The sequence below is a fragment of the Gorilla gorilla genome, chromosome 18 (genome assembly GCF_029281585.2).
Source record: "Gorilla gorilla gorilla isolate KB3781 chromosome 18, NHGRI_mGorGor1-v2.1_pri, whole genome shotgun sequence".
Classification (NCBI taxonomy): Eukaryota; Metazoa; Chordata; class Mammalia; order Primates; family Hominidae; genus Gorilla; species Gorilla gorilla.
The window spans coordinates 21,245,895-21,255,917 of NC_073242.2; positions in this window are offsets into that span (position 1 = coordinate 21,245,895).

Sequence of the window (10,023 nt, forward strand, 5' to 3'; positions counted from 1 at the left end):
CACAACCTAGATCCCTCGCATGTGCAGTTCATAACAGGGTTTGCACTCCTATGAGAATCTAATGCCACTGCTTATCTGACAGGGAGCTCAGGTGGTAATGCGAGCGATGGAGAGAAGCTGTAAAGAGATGAAGCTTCACTCTCTGACCACCTCACCTCGTGCTGCGCAGACCGGTTCCTAATAGGTCGTGGACCAGTACTAGACCATGGCCTGGGGGTTAGGGATCCCTTCTCAGTCCATCTCCTCCCTGGAATCAGCTATTTACCAGTTTTATGTATATTCTCCTAAAATATTCTGTGCATAAATTAGCACAATGGCTATGTTTGTCACCCTGCATTTTTAAGCAAATGAGCATAGGTACTCTTCATCTTACATTTTTATTGAGCCATATATCTGACGATGTGCTTTTCTTATAGTAGCTACATAATATTCTGGTTTATGGATATATAATAATTTGTTTAAATAGTACCTAGTGAGCAGATTGTTCTAGACCTTTGCTACTACCAAAGAAAAAGTCTGTAATAAACAGCCTTATATACATCTATGGACATTTGTGATTCTAGAAGACATATTATTAGAAGTTAAGTAAAAAGGCATTTTGCAATTACTCTCATGGATGAGGATGTCTATTTTTTCATACTTGTGCCAAGAAACGTTTTGACCTTTGCCAAACTAATAGAAAAAATGGTGTTTTCCTTGTAGCTTATATTTGCATTTCTATTAATAAGACAATATTTTTGAATCTGTTAGCCATTTGTAGTCTCCTTTGCCTATTTAAAGAGCTCTATTTATATATGCAGTTTTGCAGTTAGAAGTTTGAAAGTGTTTTGTCCCAGATTATCTTAATTTTTATCTGATTTTTTTGTTGTGTGTGGTTTTTTTTTGTTTTTTGTTTTTTGTTTTTTGTTTTTTTGATAAGGTCTTGCTCTGTTGCCTAGGCTGGAGCGTGGTGGCATGAACACGGCTCACTGCAGCCCTTGACTTATGGGCCCAAGCAATCCTCCCACCTCAGCCTTCCTACCAGAGGTGCATGCCACCATGCCCAGCTAATTTTTTAACTTTTGGTAGAGATGGGGTTTTGCCTTGTTGCCCAGGCTGGTCTCGAACTCCTGGGCTCAAGCAATCTGCCCTGCCTTGGCCTCCCAAAGGTAACTCCAAAGGCAACTCCTGGGATTACAGGCACGAGCCACCACACCCAGCAGTTTTTACCTTGTTAATGGCATTTTTTTTTTCACCAAGCACAATTTTATGTATATGAAAAAAATTTTTTTTTTTTTTAGAGGGGGGCAGACAGCATCTCACTCTGTTGCCCAGGCTGGAGTGCAATGGCACGATCTCAACTCACTGCAACCTCCACTTCCCGGGTTCATGTAATTCACGTGCCTCAGCCTTCCCAAGTTGAATAGCTGGGACTGCAGGCACGTGCCACCATACCTGGCTAACTTTTTGTATTTTTAGTAGAGATGGGGTTTTGCCGTGTTGGCCAGGCTGGTCTCGAACTCCTGGCCTCAAGTGATCTGCCTGCCTTGGCCTCCCAAAGTGCTAGGAATACAGGTGTGAGCCACCACACCTGGACACTTTTATGTATATGAATCTTTAACACGTCTCTTTCTGTGTTTGAGAGTTCTTTGATCCATCTGAAGTCTATCCACCAACGCTTGAAATGCCACCCATATTAGTACTAAATGTCTACATGAATTTTAACCTATTTCTTCTAGGATCTGATTTTCATGTACCTAATGCAGTTTTAAATTTTTATTTTTTATTGTCTTATTTTGCAGTTTTAAGTTGCTGTACTTGGATATTTATATTTTCATAACTGCTAAGGGGAAGTTAAACTCTCATTACTCTTTCAGAATTTTCCTGGTTTTTTTTTTTTTTTTTTTTTTGCATTTTTTTTCCCCATATAAGCTTTAAAATTAGCTTGTCTGGTTCTTGAGGGGAAATTGGTACTTTTATCAAGATCAAGTTAAATAAATAGATTAATAAGAACAGGCTTAATCATACAGAGGCTTCTATCCAAAAACATGGCTATATGTCTTTTTTTTGAGATAGGGTCTCACTCTGTCGCCCAGGCTGAAGTGCAGTGGTGCATTCTTGGCTCACTGAAACCTCTGCCTCCCGAGTAGCTGGGATTACAGGCTCCCACCACCATGCCCAGCTAATTTTTGTATTTTTAGTAGAGACGGGGTTTCACCATGTTGGCCAGGCTGGTCATGAACGGTTATATGTTTTTCCATTTGTTCCAATGGTCTTTGTATGTCTCAGTTTTCAAATTTTTACCATTTAGGTCTCGCATATTTTTAAAGGTTTGTCTCTTGGATGTTTTAAGTGGGATTCTTCTCCTGCTATACTTTGTAACTAGTTGTGTATAGAAAAGCTATTGATTTCAGCTATCTTGTTGAATTATCATGGGGGAATATCTTTTATTTGACTCTTTTGATATACCTGGAAAAATATTGTTTGGCTACTTAATTTTTACACTTATTCTTGTTTAAATGCTCTGAAATATCCAGAATATTAAATATGGTGAGAGTAAAATTGCTTGTCTGAATCCTAAACAATATGTCCATTGTTTGATTTAGCATAATGTTGGATTTTCTTTAATTAATCAGGAATCCATCTATTCCTGTTTTAAGAAATTATATCAAAAATGAGACAGGCACAGTGGTATGCACCTATAGTCCCAGCTATTTGGCAGGCTGAGGCAAGAGGATTACTTGAGCCCAGGAGTTCAAGGCTATGATGCACTATTATCGCACCTGTGAATGGCCACTGTACTCCAGCCTGGGCAATATAGTGGGATCCTGTCTCTAAAAAAAGAAAAAGAACTATACATATTTTTGTTGTTGTTTCATCAAATAAAACTTGTTTATTTTCATTTTTCCCTTTGTTATATACATGTCTGTATCCTCTTATGTTCTTTGTATTGTATATATTTAATATGTTCAACGTTTTGATATACTTGATATATACAGTGATTACTAAGATCAAGCAAATTAACATACCCATCATAACATACCCGTGTATGTGATAAGAGTAACTAAGATCAACTCTCTTGGCAAGTTACCAGTATATGATACAATTTTATTAACTAGAAGCCCTCATGTTGTCTATTAGATCTCTTAGGCTTGTCCATCCCACATAACTGCAACGTTGACTTGCCTCTTCCCATTTCCCCCACCCCTGGTAACCACTATTTTACTGTTTTTGTTGTTGTTGATGGTGTTTGTTTTTAAGATTCTACATATAAGTGGGATCATGCAGTATTTTTCTTCCTGTGTTTAGCTTATTTCATTTAACATGATGTCTTCCTCCAGCTTCATCCCTGTTGTTGCAAATGGCAGGACCTCCCTTTTTAATGCTGAAGTTCCATGGTATGTATGTATATTATTATAGCATAATTTCTTTATCCATTCATCTGTTGATGGACACCTTGGTTGTTTCCATATGTTGGCTCCTGTGAATAATGCTGCAATGAACATGGGAACAGAGTTGTCTTTACAAGGTGGTGATTTCATTTCCTTTAGGCATGTTGCCCAGAAGAGGGACTGCTGTATCATATGGTAGTTCTATCTTTAAGAGCATCCATACTGTTTTCCACAGTGCAGCACCAATCTGCATTCTGATCAACAGTGTACAAATGTTCAGTTTTCTCTACAACTTCACCACTTGCTATTTCTTGTCTTTTTGATAAAAGCTATCCTAACATGTGAGATATCTCATTGTGGTTTTTATTTGCATTTTCTTGATTAGTGATGTTGAGCAGCTATATCCCTGCTGGCCATTTTTATGTCTTTGAAGAAATGTCTATTCAGATGCTTTGCCCATTTTAAAATCAGGTTATTCATTTGAATGCTATTGAGTTCCCTATATATTTTGGTTAGTAACCCCTTATTAGATATATAGTTTGCAAGTATTTTCTCCCAGTGTGTAGGCTGCCTTTTCATGTTGTTGTTTCCTTTGCTGTACAGAAGCTTTTGTTTGAGGTAGTCCTGTTTTGTTTTTGCTTTTGTTGTCTGTGCTTTTGGTGTCCCAGTCAAAACATCATTGCCAAGGTTAATGTCAAAGACCTTTTCCTCTATTTTTTTTTCTTAAGGTTTTATGGTTTCAGTTCTTAAAATAGGTTTTTTTGTTAGTTTGTTTTTGTTTTTGAGATGGTGTCTCGTTCTGTCCTCCAGGCTGGAGTTGTGGTGCGATCTTGGCTCACTGTAACCTCCATCTCTTAGGTTCTAGTGATTCTCCTGCCTTAGCCTCCAGAGTAGCTGGGATTATAGGCATGCTCCACCACACCTTGCTAATTTTTTGTATTTTTGGTAGAGTCGGGGTTCCGCCATGTTGGCCAGGCTGGTCTCAAACTCCTGACCTAAAGTGATCCGCTTGCCTCAGCCTCCCAAAGTGCTGGGATTACAGGTGTGAGCCACTGTGCCCAGCCTAAAAATAGGTTTTTAATCCATTTTGAGTTGATTTTTGTGTAAGGTGTAAGATAAGAGTTCAACTTCATTCTTTTGCATGTAGATACACACATTTTCTATGTATAAAATCATGTCATCTGCAAGCAGGAACAATTTGACTTCTTTCTTTCTGATTTGGATGCCTTTTTTTTTTTTTTTCTCCAGAGTCTCACTCTGTCTCCCAGGCTGGAGTGCAGTGGCGCAATCTCAGCGCATTGCAACCTCCGCCTTCCGGGTTCAAGCAATTCTCCTGCGTCAGCCTCCCAAGTAACTGGGATTACAGGCTTACACCACCACACCTGGCCAATTTTTGTATTTTTAGTAGAGTGGGGGTTTCACCATGTTTGCCAGGCTGGTCTCGAACCCCTGACCTCAGGTGATCCACCTGCCTCGGCCTCCCAAAGTGCTGGGATGACAGGCGTGAGCCACCGGCCTTTTATTTTTCCTGTGCAATTGCTATAGTTAGGACTTCCAGTGTTTTGTTGAATGGAAGAGGTAAGAGTGGGCATTCCTTCTATACTTAGTTTGTTGATTTTTTAATCATGAATGGTTGTTAATTTTCAGATGCTTTTTCTGCATCTATTGAGAAGATTATATGGTTTTTGTCCTTCATTCTGTTAATGTGGTGTATCACAATTATTGATTTGCATATGTTGAACCATTGAACCATCCTTGCATCCCAGGGATAAATCCAACTTTGTTTTGGAGACAGGGTCTCACTCTGTCACTCAGGCTGGAGTGCAGTGGTGGTCATAGCTCACTGCAGTCTCAAACTCCTGGGCTCAAGCAGTCCTCCTGCCTCAGCTTTCCAAGCAGCTGGGACAATAGGCACACAGCACCACACCTGGCTAATTAAAAAAAAAAAATTTTTTTTTTTTGCAGAGATGGGGTTTTGCTATATTGCCCAGACTGGGATAAATCCCACTTGATCATGGTGAATGAGCCTTTTAATGTGCTGAATTTGGTTTGCTAGTTCTGGTGAGGTTTTTGCAGCTGTGTTCATCAAGGATATAAGGATATTGGTCTGATTTGCTTTTATTTTCTTTCTTTCTTTCTTTCTTTATATTTTTAGGTGGAGTCTCGCTCTGTTGCTCAGGCTGGAGTGCAGTGGCGCGATCTTGGCTCACTGCAACCTCCGCCACCCAGGTTCTAGCGATTCTCCGGCCTCAGCTTCCTGAGTAGCTGGTATTACAGGCATGCGCCACCACTCTCGGTTAATTTTTGTAATTTTTAGTAGAGACGGGGTTTCACCATTTTGGCCAGGATGTTCTCAAACTCCTGACCTCAGGTGATCTGCCCATCTTGGCCTCGCAGTGTTGGGATTACAGGCATGAGCCACTGCACCCGGCCTAATTGTCTCTTCTTATAGTGTCCTTGTCTGGATTTGATATCAGGGTAGTGCTGGCCTTGTAAAATTAGTTTGAAAGTATTCCTCTTCATCAAATTTTTGGAAGTTTCAGAAAGATAGGTAGTAGTTTTCCATAAATGTTTAGTTGAATTCGGCAATGATGCCACCAGGTCCTGGGCTTTTCTTTGATGGCAGACTTTTTAAAATTATTGATTCAACCTTCTTACTCATTGGTCAGATTTTCGGTGTCTTTGTGATTCAGTCTTGGTAGGCTGTATGTGTCTAGGAACTCATCCATTTCTTGTAGGTTATCCAGTTTGCTGGTAATTTTTTATGGTAGTCTCTTAGGATCCTTTGTATTTCTTTTCTTTTCTCATTTTTTTTTTTTTTTTTTTTTTTGGAGACAGTCTTGCTCTGTCTCCCAGGTTGGAGTGTGTAGTGGCGTGATCTTGGCTCACTGCAACTTCCATCTCACGGGTTCCAGCAATTCTCCCACCTAAGCCTCCCGAGTAGCTGAGATTACAGGCATGTACCACCACACCCAGCTAATTTTTTTTTTTCGAGATGGAGTTTTGCTCATGTTGCCTAGGCTAGAGTGCAATGGCATGGTCTTGGCTCACTGCAACTTCTGCCTCCCGGGTTCAAGTGATTCTCCTGCCTCAGCCTCCCAAGTAGCTGGGATTACAGGAACCTGCTAGCATGCCTGGCTAATTTTTTGTATTTTTAGTAGAGACAGGGTTTCACCACTTTGACCAGGGTGGTCTCAAACTCCTGACCTCAAGTGATCTGCCCGCCTTGGCCTCCCAAAGTGCTGGGATTACAGGCATGAGCCACTGTGCCTGGCCTGATCCTTTGTATTTCTATGGAATCAGTTGTAATGTCTTCCCCTCTCCCTCTCCCTTCTTTCCTTTCTTTCTTTTTTTTTTTTTTTAACATCTCTTAAGTGTTTATTATGTACCAGGCATATAATAAACTTACATGTATTATTGTAGAAGAATTCAAAATTCTTATATTTCATAGATCTACATAAAAATGTCATATATTGTATTTTTATGTATTCAGTTTAAATATGCACATATACATTTTGTGATTTATGAAAATATTCATTATAGAAAAAAGTCTTCAAACAAATATAAGTAATGATTACAAGTAAATGAAGGAAAATGATTTTTTAAAATAATTTTGGTTTTCTTTATTTATTTATTTATTTATTTATTTAATTTATTATACTTTAAGTTTTAGGGTACATGTGCACATTGTGCAGGTTAGTTACATATGTATACATGTGCCATGCTGGTGCGCTGCACCCACTAACTCGTCATCTAGCATTAGGTATATCTCCCAATGCTATCCCTCCCCCCTCCCCCCACCCCACAACAGTCCCCAGAGTGTGATATTCCCCTTCCTGTGTCCATGTGATCTCATTGTTCAATTCCCACCTATGAGTGAGAATATGCGGTGTTTGGTTTTTTGTTCTTGCGATAGTTTACTGAGAATGATGGTTTCCAATTTCATCCATGTCCCTACAAAGGACATGAACTCATCATTTTGTATGGCTGCATAGTATTCCATGGTGTATATGTGCCACATTTTCTTAATCCAGTCTATCATTGTTGGACATTTGGGTTGGTTCCAAGTCTTTGCTATTGTGAATAATGCCGCAATAAACATACGTGTGCATGTGTCTTTATAGCAGCATGATTTATAGTCCTTTGGGTATATACCCAGTAATGGGATGGCTGGGTCAAATGGTATTTCTAGTTCTAGATCCCTGAGGAATCGCCACACTGACTTCCACAATGGTTGAACTAGTTTACAGTCCCACCAACAGTGTAAAAGTGTTCCTATTTCTCCACATCCTCTCCAGCACCTGTTGTTTCCTGACTTTTTAATGATGGCCATTCTAACTGGTGTGAGATGATATCTCATAGTGGTTTTGATTTGCATTTCTCTGATGGCCAGTGATGATGAGCATTTTTTCATGTGTTTTTTGGCTGCATAAATGTCTTCTTTTGAGAAGTGTCTGTTCATATCCTTCGCCCACTTTTTGATGGGGTTGTTTGTTTTTTTCTTGTAAATTTGTTTGAGTTCATTGTAGATTCTGGATATTAGCCCTTTGTCAGATGAGTAGGTTGCGAAAATTTTCTCCCACGTTGTAGGTTGCCTGTTCACTCTGATGGTAGTTTCTTTTGCTGTGCAGAAGCTCTTTAGTTTAATTAGATCCCATTTGTCAACTTTGGCTTTTGTTGCCATTGCTTTTGGTGTTTTGGACATGAAGTCCTTGCCCATGCCTATGTCCTGAATGGTAATGCCTAGGTTTTCTTCTAGGGTTTTTATGGTTTTAGGTCTAACGTTTAGAAAGCTGAAACTGGATCCCTTCCTTACACCTTATACAAAAATCAATTCAAGATGGATTAAAGATTTAAACGTTAGACCTTTCTTTCTTTCTTACAAGGTCTCACTCTTATTGCCCAAGCTGGAGTGCAGTGGTGGGATCTCAGCTCACTACAACATTCCCTTCCCAGGCTCAAGTGATTCTCCTACCTCAGCCTCCCAAGTAGCTGGGATTACAGGTGCCTGCCACCATGCCCAGCAAATTTTTGTATTTTTTAGTAGAGATGGGGTTCACCATATTGACCAGGCTGATCTCAAACTCCTGACCTCAGGTGATCCACCTGCCTTGGCCTCCCAAAGTGCTGGGATTATCTTTTTCCATTTCTGATTCTATGAGAGTGTTCTCTATTTTTTCTTAGCTAGAAGTTTGTCAATTTTATCTTTTCAAGAAACCAACTGAATTTTGTTGATCTTTTCATTTTTTTCAGCTCTGGTCTTTACTATTTCCTTTCTTGTATTTATTTTTGAGACGTAGTCTTGATCTGGTCTTTATTATTTCCATTTATGTATGTATGTATGTATGTATTTTTGAGATGGAGTCTTGCTCTGTTACCCAGGCTGGAGTGCAGTAGCGTAATCTCATCTCACTGCAACCTCCGTCTCCCAGGTTCAAGCGATTCTTCTGCCTCAGCCTCCCAAGTAGCTGGGACTATAGGAGCGTGTCACCATACATGGCTAATTTTTTTGCATTTTTAGTAGAGATGGGGTTTTTCCATGTTGGTCAGGCTAGTCTCAAACCCCTGACCTCAGGTGATCTGCCCACCTTGGCCTCCCAAAGTGCTGGGATTACAGGCGTGAGCCACCTCACCTGGCCTATTTCCTTTTATTAATTGGGTCTAGTTCTTTTTATTTTCCTGGTGCCTTGAGGTGTAACATTGGGTTGTTTATCTGAAGTCTTTTCTTTCTGATGTGGGTGGGGATTGCTATAAACTTCTGTCTCAGAGCTGCTTTTGTTGTATTTCATATTTTGTATCCATTTTTGTCTCAAGATATTTTTAAAATTTTTCCTTTTAGTTTTTTTCATTGGCCTATTTGTTGTTCAGGAGCATGTTTAATTTCCACATATTTGTAAATTTTCTGAAATTCCTCCTGTTACTGATTTCTAGTTTCATACCATTGTGGTCAGAAAAGATACTGCCCTAATATATGATCTGTCCTGGAGAATATTCCATGTATGCTCGAGAAGAATGTGTATTCTGCTGTTGGATGGAATCTCCTGTATATGGTAGGTCCATTTTGTTTAATGTGTAAAATCTGATGCTTTCTTATTGATTTTTTTTTTTTTTGGCCTTGATCTGTCCATTACTGAAAGTGGGATATTGAAATCCCCTACTATTATTGTATTACAGTCTGTCTCTCCATTCAGATCTATTCATATTTGCTTTCTATATTTAGGTGCTCAGATATTGAGTGAATATTTACAGTTGTTAAGTGACCCCTTTATCATTATACTGTGACCTTGTCTCATTTTACAGTTTTGACTTAAAGTTTGTTTTATCTAATGTAAGTATAGCTCTCTTGTTCTCTTTTGGTTTCTATTTGCATGAAATGCCATTTTCCATTCCTTCACTTTCAGTCTCTATGTGTCCCTTACAGGTTAAATGAGACACTTTTTGGCAGCATATAGTTAGATCTTTTTTTTTTTTTAATCCAGCCACTCTGTTTTTGGATTATGGAAGAGTTAAACCATTTACATTCACAGTAAATGGATTGGAGAATTTAATCCATTTACATTCACAGTAGTAACTCCTTACCTATCCCTGTTGGTAGGTAAGGAGTTACTACTGCAATTTTGTTGTTTTCTGGTTGTTTTGTAGATCCTTTGTT